At 44.5% G+C, this 20,000-nt stretch overlaps 1 protein-coding gene and 1 long non-coding RNA gene across 10 annotated transcripts in view; one reads left to right on the forward strand and one right to left on the reverse strand.

The window, feature by feature from the left end:
- The window catches only part of LOC143301409 (uncharacterized), a 244,317-nt gene that overhangs the window by 92,444 nt on the left and 131,873 nt on the right, over positions 1–20,000 (forward strand). The window contains exon 1 of one of the 9 annotated variants that reach the window (XM_076615679.1): positions 12,182–12,339. The exons of 7 other annotated variants lie outside the window; for them this stretch is intronic. The gene's annotated coding sequence lies outside the window, so the exon portion shown is untranslated. Of the gene's footprint in view, positions 1–12,181; positions 12,340–18,987; positions 19,102–20,000 lie in introns of those variants that run through there. One more of the 9 variants, XM_076615681.1, reaches the window with a different exon arrangement.
- The window catches only part of LOC143301411 (uncharacterized), a 157,653-nt gene that overhangs the window by 83,588 nt on the left and 54,065 nt on the right, over positions 1–20,000 (reverse strand). The window lies entirely within an intron of this gene.

Consider the following 20,000-nt stretch of genomic DNA (forward strand, 5'->3'; position numbering starts at 1 on the left):
TTGCAGGACAGTGGGGGGCTAGGGGGGTGGGGGAGGGAGAGGGGGTCTGTCTCTGTTGAATGAAATACGAGGGCAGTTTTCTTATCTATTGATTTCTGTGAGCTAGTGTAGGTTGTGGTGGTTTTGGAAGAGAGAGAGAGAGAGAGAGAGAGAGTGTGTGTGTGTGTTGGAAAGGATGAGGTGTAGTCGATCAAGACTTTCTTCCTTTTTTTATTTTTTAAATTTTTTATAAGCTGCCCCATCATCTGCACCGTTTCAGTGGCATTACTCCCATGCCGCTCATTTTAGATTCCTCCATACACAGCCACACCCGGGTTCGTCCGTCCAGCGTCTTCCTTTTTTTTCCGTTCAGTTTTCTTCCAGTCATTGCCGAATAAAATACGACGGTTATAAGGGACAGTAGATTTTGTTCTCAATCGATTTATGTGGGCAAGTTAAGGTGTTGGCGGTAGTATGTGGGGGCGGGGTGGGGGTGAGGGTTGTGGGCGGGGACGGGGTGAGGGAGGGAAGGGTAAAGATCGAGGAAAAGGGGTGGGTGGGTCTTGAACTCCCTGTCTACCTTTCCATGCAGACGTGTTTGCCCAGTAGCTGGCTCTGAGGTTTTTCTAAAGTGTTCCTTTGTGTGGTGGGTGGAAAGGGAGAGATTGATTGTGGCGTCGGTTCGTTCTTATCTGTACTCTGGCGATGCAGGTTTGGTTTCACCCACTGTGTGTGAAGTGTTGGTTTGCGTGCGTGCGTGTACAGGTGTGTGTGTGTGTGTGTGTGTGTGTGTGTGTGTGAATGCATGGAGTTCATTGAGACGCTTTCCTATTTGTGGTGATGAAGAAAGGTCTATAGATGCATGTTCACGGACATCCTGTATTAAAAAAACAGAACAACAAACAAACAAAAAGCAACAACCACCTAAAACGTGTGGCTATTTCATTCTTTCAGGTCACTCAAGTACGACTGAAAATGTTTACCATCCCGTGTGCCTGTGCTTATTTGTCTAGTCTACTTTCGACATTGATATTTTTTTTTTCTCTCTCTCTCCCTTGTCATAGATACGCCATTAGTAAAGCAATATGACTTGAAAAGAAACTGAGCTGTGGGAGTGAATGATGGTACATGGTCTAAGGTGTTACTGTCCCACTGGGGGGGGTGAGTTGGGCAGAGGGATGAAGGAGGAGACAAACTGATAAAGATCTCCACCAACACACACACACACACACACACACACACACAGTTTTTCAGAGTGCTCCACCCATTACATGATACAAACACGTGGTAAGAGGTCTGTTCTCTGCCATCGTATCGTAAACTCCCCAAGACGTTGGAGCTCTCTAAAGAAAAGTCGAGGCCAAGGTCAGGGCAAGGCGTAATAAGGCAAAAGGCATATCAAGGGGAGACCTTTGTCTGAGATGTCCGTCCACAAGTATGCATGTCAGCGTGCTGTGCAGAACTCGTCAGGGTGACTACTACTTTCTTATGGAGCTCTTGATGAGAACTTGACGTCTCAGCTGATTGTTTCTGACCTGGTGGTGTTGCCCCGACCTGCTTTTGTTTTATAGTCATTTTCGGATGGATGGATACATATGTTATTGCCCATTTGGGGGATTCGCGAGGAGATGGGTTTATGGTGTTTGTCTATGTGATTGATATAATTATGTTGTTCAAAGATGGACGTTTGTGTGTTTGTTTATGTTTACAAAACTCTGCTGCCCGACTCCTCCTCAGAAAGAAAAGATCTGAGCACATCACTCGTCTTTTGCAACATCTCCACTGGCTCCCTGTCTCACACAGAATAAAGTACAAGATTAGCACTCTTTGTTATAAATGTATTCACAAATCAGACCCCTTCCTATCTCTGTGGCTGCCTTCATCTCTACACTCCATCTCGCTCACTACAATCAGCTTCGGATCCACTCTGTTTACGCATACCCAGATTCAGACTCTCGACTGTTGGCGGCCGTTCTTTCTCAGTCTCTGGACCTTGCAGTTGGAATGAACTTCCTCTTTCGCGTCGTCAAGTCTCCACACTCAGCTCTTTCAAGTCTGGTCTTAAAACCCACCTCTTCCCAAAATAGCCTCCCTTCCCTGCCTCTTCCTTGTCTTCAGTTTCTCCAGTTTTAGAGTTATGCATGCGTGTGAATGACTGGTGCGAGAGCGCTTTGTCTACGCACTAGATTCAGCGCTATATAAATACCATTATTATTATGATTATGAAGTTGATGTCTTATGCTTGACACACTTTTGTTTTGTTTTGGTTTGTTTATGTGGTTGATTTCTTGTTCCCAGATGGGTTTGTTTTATTTTTTTTAAATTAGAATTTTAAAAATTTATTTATTTATTTATTCATGTTTGATATGTTGGTCAGACCTGTCCTCCAGAGAACTAACAGAGCAGCTGACGTCCTGCTTTTCTTGTTTGACTTAGTTCCGGTTGTCATCATTTTCCGGTTCTGCTTGAAATTTTATGTCACAGTCTTGACTTGGTTATATCAAAAACCTACCTTGTTCAGATGGTTGCTTCTGGGGAGTCCGTTCCCATATGGTCTCCCTTGTGTTATCGGTCGGGAAATTTGCATTCACTGATCCAACTATATATCCATTCCTCTCTTACCTTCCTTTCTCATTTCTTTTCTCTGTCTTTCTTGGTTTGCTTCGTCAGTATTTTGCTGCCTTCATTGGATCGTCTGTTCCCCCCCTCCCCTCACCCCTTTTTCTTTCTTTCTTCTCTCTTTCCTTTCTTTCCTTCTCGGTACTGTTATTTCAAATCCGTCCTGACCACAGGGACCCTACCTTCTGTTCGTAACAACCAGCTTGTCGGTATGAAACAGCTTCTGGGATCTCTGCGTGATACCAGACAAGAGACATTTTTCAACAACCTCCATCAATATTTTGTTCCGGGATGCCCCCCTCCCCGCTCCTCCCCTCCCCCCGGCTCCCCCCCCCCTCACTCCCTCTCCCACGCCTCCTGGATTCAGCCTTCCTGTTCCTGAAGGGAACAAATCAATATATATATATGAAATGTGGTTGTTGTTTTTTTTTCGTTTTATTTTTTTTCGTGAATTGACCGAGTCGTGGGCGAACTAATTACTGGACCCTGTAACATTATTTTTTGGTTCCTCTTTGGGTTTTGAGCTCTGAAAAAGGTCCCTTTGGAGCTGTGGCCTGGGCTGTTAGCAACAGGATTTGATACGGATTCCCCAGGCTGTTATCGGAATTCCTTTCCCAATTAGGGTGCTGTGTGCCTCAGGTTTGGCTCCACTGCTATTGATTCTCGGAGTCTTCCTTCAGGAACTGACCAGTGGAAGGTTTTCGTGTTGCTTTTGCTTGAAAATTGGCTGTCATCCCATGAAGAGTTGTGCTTCGTTTCACTTGGTATGCCCACTGAGGTATATTGTCTCTCTCGGTCCCACACGCTTACGCACACTCGCACGGGCGCCTGCACGTAACCTCAAGCTTCTTCAGTGCATTATACATTCAGCTAAAGAACGGACGAATAGGTTTCATCTGTTAGTTCTTCCCTCTTCTTATCCTTCACCTCTTGTTCTTGTTTTCTGTTTTCTTTTATGCACAGTCCTCCATTTTCTTCCATTTCCTCCGACCCCTCGACCCCCCCCCCCCCCCCCCCCCCCGCCCCCTTTCCCCAGTTTATCCACCCTTTGATTTGTCTTTTACTTCCTTTTTGTTCCATTTGTCTTCTTTCTTCTTCCTCATGCACATGCGTTCTCTTTTCCGGTCTCACATACACATGACACACACACACACACACACACACACACACACACACACAATGCACTCTTCATTTTCTTCAACCTCTTCACTTCATCTGTGTCGTCGTCTACTTCCTTGTCCTCATCACCACCCACACCCACTAACATACAGAGATACATGTTTACCTCGACAGTGACTTCACCGCTTCAAGTTGAACGTCGCCCACTCCCCCCCCCCCCACCCCACCCCCACAACCCCCACCCCATTCCCCGACCCCCCCCCCTACCACCACCACCTCCTTCCTCACCTGACATCCCACTAATCCCCTCTGGTCCTCTCCCCCCCCCCACCCCCTCCCACTTCCCCTTTCCCCAGCCACGCCTCTCTCCCAATCTCCCTCTCTTGTCTATCTTACCCAGCAGGCATGAGAGCTTGTGTCTACACTGACCGTGTGTGTGTGTGTGTGTGTGTGTGTGTGAAGCGGGGTGTGAGACAAGTGGAAAAGATCGTGGTAAACACAGAGGGTGTCTTGTTTTCTTCTTTTTTTTCTTTTTTTTTTAAATTTGTTTGTTTTGTTTCGTTGCTGTCGGTAATGTCGCCACATATGTACTTTTCTTGTTCGTCCGAGCTTGTACGATTTGTCGTATACCTTTCTTTCTTTCTTCTTTTTGTTCTCCTCCTCCTCCTCCTCTCTTCTTCTTCTTCGTCGTCGTCTTCTTCTCGTACGTTGTCGTACTCGTGATAGTCACCCCTGTTTCTGTCACCTTTGTCTGTCCCTGCCTCTCTTAAAAGTCTTTACAAGTTAGTGTCTCTCTTTGTCTCGGTCTCCATGTCTGTTTTTTTTGTTTTTTCTCTCTCTCTTTGAGTGTGTGTGTGTGTGTGTGTGTGTGTGTGTAAAATGTAACACACACACACACACACACACACACTGCAGTTCCTCTCCTTGTTCAAATCAACTGGCTGTCAATGTGGTGACAGCGAAGAAAGAAGCAGAAAAAAACAAAGAAAGAAAAGAGAGTTGACAACACAGATTGACTCCTTCTCCCACCTTCTCATCCACACCACCACCACCACCACCGGTGTGTGTGTGTGTGGTGTGTGTGTGTGTGTGTGTGTGTGTGTGTGTGTGTGTGGCGCGCGGTGACAACAGCGGCATTCCAGCGGGTTTAGTTCAGGTCAGCGACAGATTTATTCCGCCTCGCGCGTCGCGATTTAACGCTTCGTCGCTTAGCTTTGCTTTGCCTTGCCCATGCTTTGAGAGACAGACAGAGAGACACAGAGAGAGAGAGAGAGAGAGGGGATGGAGGGATGGGGGTGGTGGAGGTTGTCTCACAAGGTCGACAGAGGCAAGGGAGGTTGGAAAATAGGGGGTGGGGGGGGGGGGGGGGGGGGGGGGGGGGGTCGGGAACCTGCACACAGACACTCTCTTCGTCTAGTGCCAGTTTTCAGCCTGTACTGAGTCTCTTTATTCTGTCCTTGTCTAACTCTGTGTGTGTGTGTGTGTGTGTGTGTGCGTGCGTGCGTGTGTGTGAGTCTGTCCGCATGCATGTGCGCGTGCATGAGGGTGAAGGAAAATGACGACTTGGCCCAGTCCCAAGTAGGTTTCAAGCGTGCAAGCAGTGAGTAATGGAGAACAATTCTCGACGGAGCGGTTACGATGAACAGACTGCTCCGGCGTCGGGTTTTTTTTTTGTTTTTTTTTTTTGTTTTTTTTTCTGTTCCCTCTTTTCCCCCCTATTTTTTCTTTCTTTTTTTCTGCTTTCTTCTTCCTTTTCTTTTCTTTTTTTTTTTTTATTTATTTTTCCTATCCTTCCTGTTTCCTGGAGTCAGTGAAGAGGGAGAGAAAGAAAAAAAGGAAAAAGATAGACATGCAAACAGAAAGAAAGAAAGAAAAAAAAGATATAATGACATACAGATGGACAAAATGTCGACAGACAGACAGAAAAGAAAGTAGGGGGGGGAGGGAGTAGGAAAGGGTAGAGGGTGGAGGCGGACGTGTGGACCTCTTTTTGGTGTGTGTGTGTTTGTGTTGTGTGTGTGTTGTGTGTGTGTTGTGTGTGGGCGCGTCAGTGCGTGCATATAAGTATATATATATATATATATATGCCCAACACAGCAGCAGCGAGCAAGCGGAACAGTCAGGAGGCGAGAACCGAAGAAGAAATCCAGAAAAGGGATTTTAGGCACGGGAAGTGGTGGGATTTTTTAGGAGCCGTGAGGCTGGGGAATAGGCAGCACTCTGAAGCCATGACTCAGCGGTCCCTGACAAATACACACACACACACACGCATACACACGCACACACCACACACACACACACACGCATAACCAACCAGACAGCTTTCACAACAGCTGTTGTCTTTACCACGTCAAAAAGCAAACAAAAAAAAAAAAAAAAAAAAGGACGACGAAAAACTATGAGTAATTTTCCGAGAGGAAAGCGTGGAGGTGGTGGTGGGGGATGGGTGTGTGTTGGGGGGGGTGGGGGGTTCAAGGGAGGGGGTTGGCGGGGTGGATGAAGGGGGTGAGGGGAATAAGATAAATATTTCCTCTTTGTTTTTTTGTTTTCTTTCTTTCTTTCTTTTTAAAAAAAAATTTGTGATCAATTTTTTACGCAGCTGTTGTTTTTTTTCCCCCCACTTATACAGCAATACGCAAGTTTTCTTATAATCGCTCCGACCTGTACTTCTTGTAAACTGACGAACTGTAAGTAGGAGAGGGAGAGAAGGAAGGATTTTTTTTTTTTTTTTTTTTTTTTTTTTTTTCTTCAAGAGGCAAAAATTGAAAAGTATATGTAAGCGCAAGTCTGACTTGTCGCTCAGTTCCACACTGATCATTATCATTTGACAGTGCGGTGTGCATGAACGCGCGTTGGTGTCCCGACCCCCTTTACACACATACACACACATACACACACGCGCGCGCGCGCACGCACAGAGGCACGCATGCACGCACGCACGCATACCTTCGACCAGACATTTCATTAACATGCGCTCACACACATGAAAGTTAGAGAGAGGGGGAGCGGAGGGGGCAGGGGGGGGGGGGGTTCAGCACGTGATTCACGTTCAGACTCGTGATGCTACAGAGAGAGAGAGAGAGAGAGAGAGAGAGCTCTGCAGAAGATGAACAAGACTCTCGGGTTTTTCCTAGCTCTCTCTCTCACACACACACACACACACACATTTCCATTACTATATCGCACCGAACTCCTCATCTTCTCCCCTACACACTCGAATCTCTCTCCACCACCCCACTCCACAACTCCACCACCCCCCTCCACCCTCACCCCTACACACACTCCGAGTCAGACAAAGACAGAAAGAGGCTCAGTACAGGCTGAAAACTGGCATTGGACGAAGAGTGTGTCTGTGCAGGTTTGGCAAAAAGCTTGAGAGTTCTCTGATAGTGTGGGTTAAATAATGATAGCGCTTTTTTTTTTTTTCCCCCCGGGGAGGGAATTTGGTTTGAAAAGCTGGCTTTATTTATCACTTTGTGTCTGGCACAGAGAGAGAGAGAGAGAGAGAGAGAGAGAGGGGGGGGATGGGTGGGTAGGGGGTAGAGAAAGAGTTGGTGAAAAGAGGGTGGAGAGAGAGAGGATTAAGGTTTTGGGTGAGGTGCATGTGACAGCTCTGAGAGAGAGAGAGAGAGAGTTTGTGTGAGTGCGTGCGTGCCAGTGTGTCTGTGTCTGCGCCTGTCTGTGTCTTTCTGTCTCTGTGCTGTACATATCTAGATGTGTGTGTGTGCGTGTGTGTGTGTGTGTGTGTGCGTGTGTGTGTGTGTGCTTGCGTGCGAGCGTGCGTGCGTGCTTGCGTGTTTACATAAATGTGAACGTATGTGTGTGTGTATGTGTGTGTCTATCGTATGCGTGTGGGCGTGTTTATGTGAACGTATGTGTGTGTATGTGTCGATAGTATGCGTGCGTGCGTGCATGCAGGGTGTTTGTGTTTGTGTGTGTGTGTGTGTGTGTGTGTGTGTGTGTGTGTTTCTCCTGTCCAGTCTGTTTCCAACAACACCACCTTCATCCACATCCACTCCACGCCCCCCCCCCTTCCCTCCTCCACACCCCCTCCGAAGTGAAGCCTATCTGCTGTATCCTGTGGCCGGAGATGGAGAGAGTGGGGTGGCGGAGGGGGTGGCGGAGGGGGAGGGGGGAGGGGGGGGGACACATTTGTCGTTTGGCAAGGTGACCAGCGCCCAAGGACTGACTGACTGACAGAGTGGCTGACTGGCGGGGGATCAAAGAGATTAGAAAAAGATCTGACGGAAGTTAAGAAAAAAAGAAAGAAAAAGAAAAAAAGAAAAAAAAGGGGGGGTGGGGGTGGGGGGGTTGGGGGTGGGGTGGGGTGAAGGAGCTTCTTATTTGGACTGGGGAGTTAGCTTCAAAGGAGTCCATGTCCCTTTGTATAGAGTTACAACAGCAGGTTCTTATTTGTCTGTCTCTGTCTCGCTGTCTTTGTCAATTTCTTGTATTTCGGTGTCTTTCTCTCTCTCTCTCTCTCTCTCTCTCTCTCTCTCTCTCTCTCTCACTGTTTCTTTTATATCTTTGTCTCTCTCTCATGCACAGGCAGACACAGAGACATACACAATGACACAGACACAGACACACACACATATACACACACACGCACGCAAACACACACACACACACACACACACACACACACACACACACACACACACACACACACACACACACTGACTCCCCTCCACCTCCCCCACACCTCTCTCTCTCAGGTTGCTGAGGAGATATTGTGTTGTATTGTTTGTTGAAAGGCACATATCGCTAACAAAATTGATTACAATCTAATCATCACTGTGCCCCTTCGGCACAAGTGAAAGTAATGAAGCAACACATGAAAACAGGTAACATTTGAGATTCTTTTCTTTTAAGAATCAAACCATCGTTGACTGTCAGGGTCAGCTCGGCTGAAATCTTTGTCAATAACTTCCCGGTTCAAAAGTAACATGAAAACTGAATACCGAAACAGTAACCAAAACGCATGCGACGTTTATACCATAATAATTGCAATGCTACAGTAATATTTATTCACTGAACACGACCGCACGTTCCTCGCCCAGCTGTGTTAGTAGCCGTTTGCCTACCTGCCTGCCTGCCCGTCTGTCTGTCTGTCTGCCTGCCTGCCTGTGTGCTTACATGTTCACGACCCCAGTGAAAATATGGAACGCTTTCCATGCTCAGGTCTTGTTCTGTTCATACTGTCAACACTCGGCTTATATCACAGATTGACCTAAGTTTGCATTTGGGCCAACAGGAAAGTGAGAGCTGTATTATCAATGGTTTCTCCAGTCAATGGGAAATCATTTACAGCTTAGTCTTTTGTGAAGGACTATGACTCTCCTCAAACTAGGAGGCAAAATTGCACTGGCCTTAGTGCTGCAGCCTTGTGGACTGGTGGGCCTTTGGGAACCATCCCAACGCCGACTGTCCCAAAACCCTCTTGGCCGAGAGAGTGTGGATGTAAACTTGGGCAAGACACTTTCCACTATAATCAAAGTATCCCAAATAGTCGGTTGCCTCCTCTGCTGTTCTGATGGTCATAGTCGGACACGACTGACTATCATATATATACTGTCAACGGCAATCCAAAAGCCTCAGGCTGCAGCTTAGTATTCACACACACACATAACCCGTATATATATATTTGGCAACCTGTCCTTGAAGGGGAAAGGAAAGAAGCTGGGGAACGGAGGGGGTTGGGGGTGGGGGGTAGGGGTGGGCGGTGAGGGAAGGGGAGTGGAAAGGGGGGAAAGCACGTTCCGAGATAGGGTCAACATGTGTTGGTTCAAAAAAAAAACAAACACACTATTTTATTTCTTACCATGACACATTGCTGTATACAGTCATGAACTGGACTGGACTGGACAACAGGGAAAGTTCAAAATGAAGTCATGGTCGGACGTAAACACTAGTTTTCGTTGATTTGGGTGTTGTTTTTTGTTTTGTTTTCTTTTCTTCAGTGAGAGTGAGAAGCAGTTGATCGTTCCACTAGTTCAAAACAACAACAAACAACTTCTTTCCTTTTGATTGTAGTGTCCGACCAAGAAAGCGATGGTCGAAGGCTCGATTCTCTCATGATCGGGTTCTTTCTCTCTGTCTCTCCCTTTCTCTTTCTCCCCCCCCCCCCTCTCTCTCTCATAATCAGACCCCCCCCCCTCTCTCTCTCTTTCCCCCTCTCTTGTAATTAGACTCTCTTGCTCTTTCTCTCTTTCTCTCTCTGTCTTTCTCCCCATCTGTCTCATATTCAGACTCCCTCTCACTCCCTCTCTACCCTCCCCTCTCATAATTAGACTATCTTTCTAATTCTCTCTCTCTCTCTCTCTCTCTCTCTCTCTCTCTCTCTCCACCCCCTCTCTCTCTTTCTGTGTGTATGTCAGTCTGCCCCCCAAGCCTCCCTCCCTCCTTCTCTCTCTCTCTCTCCACCTTCTCTCTCTCTTTCTGTGTGTCTGTCAGTCGGCCCGCCCCCCCCCCCACCCCCACCCCTCTCCCTCTCTGACCTTACACTGAGATCATGTTGACCTATGACAGCCAGCAGCAGCAGCAGCAGGTACTACATGTAATAATTCTAAACAGCTCGGCTTTTTTTTTTCATCCCCCAGTCTACCTACCCTCCCTCCCTCCTTTTCTTGTCTTCCCGGCTTCTTCCTTCCCGAAATAAACTCTTGGCATTCTGTGCTGCCCACGTGCTGTCGTAGTTCTGGAGATACCACTGTCATGTTTTTGGATGCTTATGTAGCCCCCCCCCCCTTTTTTTCTCTCTCCTCTAGACCTTCTATACACTAGAAAGCCAAGAACTGATTGTCGACACTAACCTAAACTTTGATGACTGGATTACTAACTAGCTAACATAACCATAGTTCTCGGAAATTTTGCATTCTAACCCCTTCTGTTTTGCACGTTCTATCTTTTCACAACCCCCCCCCCCCCCCGTGCCCCCCACCTCTCTCTCTCTGTGCGCATGCGTGCGAGCGAGTATGCAGGTATGTGTTTTTGTGTGTGTGACACAGACAGAAAAGATTACCCAAGTACAAAGATAGAAGTACACCGGTTTCCCATGTAACAACGTAACATCCATCCGTCTACACATAAAACATTTATACATACAGACATACGTACATGTATACAGCCATACAGACAGACATACATACAAATACAAGCGTACAGGCATGCAGACAGTCCTAAAGATTCCCCAGACTAAAAAAGTTGAACGTTATCAATTGACCTTTTCAACAGACAGACAGACAGATTCCCAAGTCACACAGATATATATTATTCGTTGCCTTTTCCCCCTTCAAACAGAGGTGCGTGGGAGAACGTCTGTCATTTCATATGTATATATTACATTTATGATGCACCAGGTTTTGATCAAAGCAGCAGCAGTGTGTCAGTGTGAAACAGAATATTCCTGACAGTGGCCGTTCATTCTGGCCGATGTACACAACATGTATATTGCTTGAAACGATATCCAGGCTTTTTGTATTTTGCTCACTTTGTTTTATGATGCATTATCTATCTACCCCCCCCCCCCCCCCCCCCACCTGTCTTTGTCTTTCTGTCTGTTCTGTTTCACTCACTCCCCCCCCCCACCCCCCTTCTCTTTCTCTCTCCACGATTTTCTCTGTCTCTGCCTCACTATCTCTGTTCGTCTGTCTGTGTTTCCTTTTCTCCCCACCCCTTCTCTCTGTCTATCTCTACATATGTCTCACAGTCTGTGCCTGTCTGTCTGTCTGTCTGTCTGTCTCTCACTCATTCTCTCTTACTCTTCGCCTGCCCAGTTCGTCACCGAGAGTGACTGTAAACATATCAGTTAGTGTGTTCAGCCATTTTAATTAATGACATCAAGTGTAAGCGTAGGGTATTAACTGTCGGTATTCATTCACTTTGTTTGTCAGTCTCATCAAGCAAGCAAGCAAGCAAGCGCACTCACACACACACACAGACACACACACACACACACACACACACACACAGACACACAGATAGATTCAAAGATACATAGATGAATAGACATGTGTATAAAGACACGTAACCACTCTGACATGGATGCACAACCAAATATTATAAATTAATCATAAAACATACCACACAGAGAGGCTCTTTCGCACGCACACACACACACACACACACACACACACAGACACACACACACACACACACACACACACACACACACACACACACACACAGCAAAGCAAAGCAAAGCAAAGCAAAGCAAAGGAAAACATCGTATCCGTCCTTGTTTTCGAGCTGACTTCGTCACAGTTTCTGCAGTGGCTGTTCTTCGTCCTCTCACTACCACCACCAACAGACAGACACACAGACACACAGACACAGGGACAGACGTACAATGTTGGAACGTGCATGCAGCGCACAGTGTGTGTGTGTGTGTGTGTGTGTGTGTGTGTGTGTGTTGTGGTGCATTGACCTGGACGCAAACATTTTATGAGTAACTAGTTAACGGAGTGGTGTGTTGGCGAGGACGAGGACTTTGCTGGTTGGGGAGAGAGAGAGAGAGAGAGTATATATCACTAGTGTGGCTTTTCTGTTTTTTTTCTTCTTCATCTTTTGTAGTACATACTTGGCAGAACTTTTGTGTGAGCGGTCGGCTGGTACTACAGAGTGAGTATTTTTTGAGATTTGGATGGATATTGATTTATCTGTGTATCTGTCTGTCTGTCTGTCCATCTATTTGTCTGTTGCTCAGTCTGTTTGCCTCTGTCTGTCTGTCTGTCGGTTGGTCGGTCGGTCTGTCTGTCTATCTATCTATGGACATGCCTGTGTGTCTATCATTGGATATATCTGTCTATTCATTCTTTCGTTTATCTGTGCATCTCTGTCTCTAGCTCGCTCCATCTATCTATCCATCTATCTGCCTGTCTGACTGTCTGTCTGTCTGTGTGTTTGTGTCACACGCTTTTCTATGAATTCTATTTCCAATAGTCTGAAAGCTGTGTCTGTATTTGCTTCATTTTCCATACTTTTTTCTTTTTTGATGATCAAATGTTACCATATTTCATGTCTAGAAGTTTTCTTGTTTTTTTAGTGCGTTGCTAGTTCCATTTCTATGCTTGGATTTGTGTGTAGTTATAAATAAAGGGAATGACAGTTTTGCAGGGAGACGCGAAGCTTTAAAAAAAACAACAACAGAATCTTTGGAATGGGAGTGAAGAAACGTCTCGTTGTCTGCTGTAGGGTGTGTGACACGCTGTGTGTGTGTGTGTGTGTGTGTGTGTGTGTGTGTGTGTGTGTGTATGTGTGTGTGTGTGTTTGAAGCATTGCTCTCTTTGTTTCTTCTTCTTCTTCTTCTTCTTCTTCTTCTTCTTCTTTTTAAATTTTATATTGTTGTTGTCAGCGTTGCTGACTGGGCTGGGTTCCATGTTCCATGGGTTCTTTTCTGTGTAAGCGGGTTTGCCTTTTTGCCTGTGTTTCCGTAGAAACAAACCTGAAATTCATTGTCCTGTATTATTACATCGTCTCAAGACGGTCTCAATCCTAGTTTTGATGCCCGTTGCTCCAAAAATAGCGCGGGACCAGAGCGTCAAAATGGGTGTAAAGAGAGATTAGTTGGAGGACGGGAGGGGATCTCAACCCTTACAAACACGATAGCTTCTCACAATAGTGTCTTAAAAATAAAAACAACAACAACAACAACAACAACAAAAACGTGTGCGCGCATGTCTATGTGCATTGACAGCATCGTCACACGTACACACTTACACACGCGCGCGCGCACACACACACACACACACACACGCACGCGCAAGTATGCACACGCACACGTGTACGCTCCCCTCTCTCTCTCGCGCGCGCTCACATTGCCGTCCCCTGTTGTTGCTGGCACAGACATGTCAGTGACAACGTCACCGTCTCTCACACACTTGTCATGACATGGCATGACATGACATGACCCGTGCTGCCTGCCCTCTATACTTTTACACACACATTTACCTCTGGGTCCTCGTCACGTTATCGATTGGGTTGCAACAGCATCATCATCATCATCAACAGCAACAACAACAACAGCAATAGTAATTGCAACATCAAGAGCAGCAAAAAGTGCACGATAAACAGCAACAATAACAGCAACAACAACAGGAAGACTATAACAACAACAGCAGCAGCAGCAACAACAATAATAACAGCATCAACGAGAACAATAACAGCAGCAGCAACAACAATAACACGGAACAACAACAGCAACAACAATAACAGCAGCAGCAGCAACAACATTAACAGCAACAGCGATAATAACAGCAGTAACACAAACAATAACCGCAGCGTCAACAACAACAATAATAATGTCAGAAATAACCCGAACAGCAACAGCAGCAACGACAATAACACGAACAATAACAACGACAACATCCACAACAGCAAAAACAACAAACAGCATTTAAACGAACAATAACAGTAACAACAACACCAACAGCAGCAACAAGAACAATAACAGTAACAACAACACCAACAGTAGCAACAAGAACAATAACAGTAACAACAACACCAACAGTAGCAACAAGAACAATAACAGTAACAACAACACCAACAGCAGCAACAGGAACAATAACAGTAACAACAACACCAACAGCAGCAACAGGAACAATAACAGTAGCAACAACACCAACAGGAACAATAACAGTAACAACAACACCAACAGCAGCAACAAGAACAATAACAGTAACAACAACACCAACAGCAGCAACAAGAACAATAACAGTAACAACAACACCAACAGTAGCAACAAGAACAATAACAGCAACAACAACACCAACATTAGCAACAAGAACAATAACAGCAACAACAACACCAACAGCAGCAACAAGAACAATAACAGTAACAACAACACCAACAGCAGCAACAAGAACAGTAACAACAACACCAACAAGAACAATAACAGTAACAACAACACCAACAGCAGCAACAAGAACAATAACAGTAACAACAACACCAACAGCAGTAACAAGAACAATAACAGTAACAACAACACCAACAGCAGCAACAAGAACAATAACAGTAACAACAACACCAACAAGAACAATAACAGTAACAACAACACCAACAGCAGCAACAAGAACAATAACAGTAACAACAACACCAGCAGCAGCAACAAGAACAATAACAGTAACACCAACACCAACAGCAGCAACAAGAACAATAACAGTAACAACAACACCAACAGCAGCAACAAGAACAATAACAGTAACAACAACACCAACAAGAACAATAACAGTAACAACAACACCAACAGTAGCAACAAGAACAATAACAGTAACAACAACACCAACAAGAACAATAACAGTAACAACAACACCAACAGCAGCAACAAGAACAATAACAGTAACAACAACACCAACAGCAGCAACAAGAACAATAACAGTAACAACAACACCAACAGCAGCAACAAGAACAATAACAGTAACAACAACACCAACAGCAGCAACAAGAACAATAACAGTAACAACAACACCAACAACAGCAACAAGAACAATAACAGTAACAACAACACCAACAGCAGCAACAAGAACAATAACAGTAACAACAACACCAACAGTAGCAACAAGAACAGTAACAACAACACCAACAGCAGCAACAAGAACAATAACAGTAACAGCAACACCAACAGCAGCAACAATAACAGTAACAACAACACCAACAACAGCAACAATAACAATAACAGTAACAGCAACACCAACAGCAGCAACAATAACAGTAACAACAACACCAACAACAGCAACAGCAACAATAACAGTAACAGCAACACCAACAGCAGCAACAATAACAGTAACAACAACACCAACAACAGCAACAAGAACAATAACAGTAACAACAACACCAACAGTAGCAACAAGAACAGTAACAACAACACCAACAGCAGCAACAAGAACAATAACAGTAACAGCAACACCAACAGCAGCAACAATAACAGTAACAACAACACCAACAACAGCAACAATAACAATAACAGTAACAGCAACACCAGCAGTAGCAACAAGAACAATAACAGTAACAACAACACCAACAGCAGAAACAAGAACAATAACAGTAACAACAACACCAACAGCAGCAACAATAACAGTAACAACAACACCAGCAGTAGCAACAATAACAGTAACAACAACACCAGCAGTAGCAACAAGAACAATAACAGTAACAACAACACCAACAGCAGCAACAATAACAGTAACAACAACACCAACAGTAGCAACAAGAACAATAACAGTAACACCAACACCAACAGCAGCAACAAGAACAATAACAGCAACAACAACACCAACAGCAGCAACAAGAACAATAACAGTAACAACAACACCAACAAGAACAATAACAGTAAGAACAACACCAACAGCAGCAACAAGAACAATAACAGTAACAACAACACCAACAGCAGCAACAAGAACAATAACAGTAACAACAACACCAACAGTAGCAACAAGAACAATAACAGTAACAGCAACACCAACAGCAGCAACAAGAACAATAACAGTAACAGCAACACCAACAGCAGCAACAAGAACAATAACAGTAACAACAACACCAACAAGAACAATAACAGTAAGAACAACACCAACAGCAGCAACAAGAACAATAACAGTAACAACAACACCAACAGCAGCAACAAGAACAATAACAGTAACAACAACACCAACAAGAACAATAACAGTAAGAACAACACCAACAGCAGCAACAAGAACAATAACAGTAACAGCAACACCAACAGCAGCAACAAGAACAATAACAGTAACAACACCAACAAGAACAATAACAGTAACAACAACACCAACAAGAACAACAACAGTAACAACAACACCAACAACAAGAACAATAACAGTAACAACAACACCAACAAGAACAATAACAGTAACAACAACACCAACAAGAACAATAACAGTGACAACAACACCAACAGCAGCAACAAGAACAATAACAGTAACAACAACACCGACAGCAGCAACAAGAACAATAACAGTAACAACAACACCAACAAGAACAATAACAGTAAGAACAACACCAACAGCAGCAACAAGAACAATAACAGTAACAACAACACCAACAAGAACAATAACAGTAAGAACAACACCAACAGCAGCAACAAGAACAATAACAGCAACAACAACACCAACAGTAGCAACAAGAACAATAACAGTAACAGCAACACCAACAGCAGCAACAAGAACAATAACAGTAACAACAACACTAACAACACCAACAAGAACAATAACAGTAACAACAACACCAACAGCAGCAACAAGAACAATAACAGTAACAACAACACCAACAGTAGCAACAAGAACAATAACAGTAACAACAACACCAACAAGAACAATAACAGTAACAACAACACCAACAAGAACAATAACAGTAACAACAACACCAACAGCAGCAACAAGAACAATAACAGTAACAACAACACCAACAGCAGCAACAAGAACAATAACAGTAACAACAACACCAACAGCAGCAACAAGAACAATAACAGTAACAGCAACACCAACAAGAACAATAACAGTAACAACACCAACAAGAACAATAACAGTAACAACAACACCAACAGCAGCAACAAGAACAATAACAGTAACAACAACACCAACAGCAGCAACAAGAACAATAACAGTAACAACAACACCAACAGCAGCAACAAGAACAATAACAGTAACAACAACACCAACAAGAACAATAACAGTAACAACAACACCAACAGTAGCAACAAGAACAGTAACAGCAGGAACAATAACGAAAAAAAACAACAACAAAAAACCCGAACAAATAACGGTAACAACAACGACCGTAACAGGCAGCAGCAACAACCTCAACAAAGACCACAGAAGACCGGTCAGCAGTTAGCAATGCAGAACAACACAACACAACACAACACAACACAACACAACACAACTCAACTCAACACGAGCTACAACATAATGCAACAAGAGAGGCAAGGCCTTCAAGACTCGCTTGTGATACACTTTAAAAAAAAATCCAAGCTTTTTATGTATTGAGTATAATTTCAAAATGTAATGTTTTAGATGAGAAAGATCAGTTTAAAGCAAATTAAGTCCCCTAGCATTAATTACAGAGTAATTTCCCTTTTTTTTAATTATCTGCACCCAAAACGTTTGCAAAAATAAATAAACTTCCATGCTTAGCAAAAGAAGTTCCTGTTTGAACAAAAAATGATAGTAATGAGTGCTCTTGTTGTTGGGTCAGAATATCAGATCAAAGTGCCAAGTTTAGAGAATACAAAAAATATAAATATAACAGTAAATGCAGTTTGCATATAATTAGGCTTCATTTTTTAATTTTTTTTTGGTGCCCATCCCAGAGGTGCAATATTGTTTTAAACAAGATGACTGGAAAGAACTGAATTGTTCCTATTTTTATGCCAAATTTGGTGTCAACTGACAAAGTATTTGCAGAGAAAATGTCAATGTTAAAGTTTACCACGGACACACAGACACACACACACACACAGACAACCGAACACCGGGTTAAAACATAGACACAAGTGAGTCAAAAAAAAACAACAACAAAAAAACCCACAGTGCAGCGAGTGTTAGTGGAGTGTGTCTTGTGTCCCAAATTGCCTGTCCCATGAAACCTGCCAAAGTCAAGTAATGTGCGAGTGACAATAATGTCAGCTAGGTCACTGTCGAGTTTTAGTCACTTGTAATCCAGCCAGCGAGGGTTTTTGTTTTTTTTTTGTTTTGTTTTTTGTGGTGAAAAATTAGTGATTGTTTTTAAATAACATGAGAGGTTAGTGTCGAGTGTGTGCCGTCATAATTATTACACAGACTTTTTCTGGAAAGTGAGAAAAGAATCTTGAGAGATGTGAGTAAAGAAGTCGCGAGTCTGACTTTTGAGAGTGTGCAGTGATAGTATTTTTTTTTTTTTTTTGGAGAATCGAGTATTTGCGTGCTTGGGGGTGTAGATCAGCTGAGCGTGTGCCGTCGAAGTGAGAAAGGATTTCAAGGTTGGAGGTAAGAATTTGCTGATCGGAAAAAGAGCAGTGACTTCAGTTTCGGATAGGGAAGACGTGTTTTACACTACAGGCGTACACGTATAACAATGAATACTATGACGGAAATGGCGTGGAGAGAGAGAGAGAGAGAGAGAGGGGGGGGGGGGGGCGCAGGGGGGGGGGGGGGGGGGGCGGTGAGTATGGCGGGGAGGAGAGGGAGGATGGGGGCGAAGTGTTGTGCACACGTATTTTGTGTCGTTGGGTCACAACATATGTGACACGAGAGTCCGAAGTCTGTGGCCTGTGTGTGTGGTGTGTGTGTGTGTGTGTGTTACACACGTTCTGGTGTTGTGTGACTGATGCTGTGAGAGAGTTAGGGGCCGGCTAAACATCGGTGTTTGTTTCCCTTCTCTGATTTCACATCAGACTGTGTGAGTAAAGCATTGTGTCTGTGTTAGTCTCTTCGTCAGCACGCGCAGTCCTCCTCCTCCTTTACTTCTTCTCCTGCTTCTCCTCCTCCTGCTTCTCCTCCTCCTGCTCCTTCTCCTCCTCCTCTTGTTGTTGTTGTTGTTCTTCTTCTTTGTGGTTTGATGTGTGCTTTATGTCGGAATGACAGGTAGCTAGCTGCAAACGTTCAGTTATGTTCCGAACTGCGTAAACCATTAGGTTTTGAATGTTGGTGAAGTGAGTCAGCCATGAGTGAGTCCATAGTGTGAAGTGTGGTCCGTGAGAGAGAGAGAGAGAGAGAGAGAGAGAGAGAGAGAGAGAGACATACGTGCACACACGCACGCACGCACGCACACACACACAGAAGAATACTGACTATTGCGCACCAGTGTGTGACAGACAAAAGTTGGTCTGCTTGTCCATCACCACCATCACCATCAGCCCCACCACCACCACCACCACCACCACCAGCAGCGTGGTTACGGAATGTTACCGTCTGGTGCTGACGGAAGCCACATGAAGAGCCCTTCACAGGGGCCGTGCCCCTTCCTCCCCTCACACACTCTTATCATCATGGTGTGCATGCGCATGGCTGCGTGTATGCGTGGTCTGGTCTGGTCTCTTCCATGATTGCACAAACGATAAAAGCACTCGTGAAATGCTTTATGCGCATGCCTGTCTGCCTGTCTGTCTGTCTGCCTGTGCACGTGGACTTTCAAAGATGCACGCACGTGCAGTGAACACATGCATCCCCACATATACATGCGTGATCTTATACGTGCGCGTGCCTTGTTATATACGTGGACGCTTAGTTCTTTGCACATACAGTGCAGGGATAATCAAAACCACCAAAAATGTCAGTACTTCTAAAATTTTTTTAAAA

Source organism: Babylonia areolata, chromosome 27, assembly GCF_041734735.1.
Source record: "Babylonia areolata isolate BAREFJ2019XMU chromosome 27, ASM4173473v1, whole genome shotgun sequence".
NCBI lineage: Eukaryota > Metazoa > Mollusca > Gastropoda > Neogastropoda > Buccinidae > Babylonia > Babylonia areolata.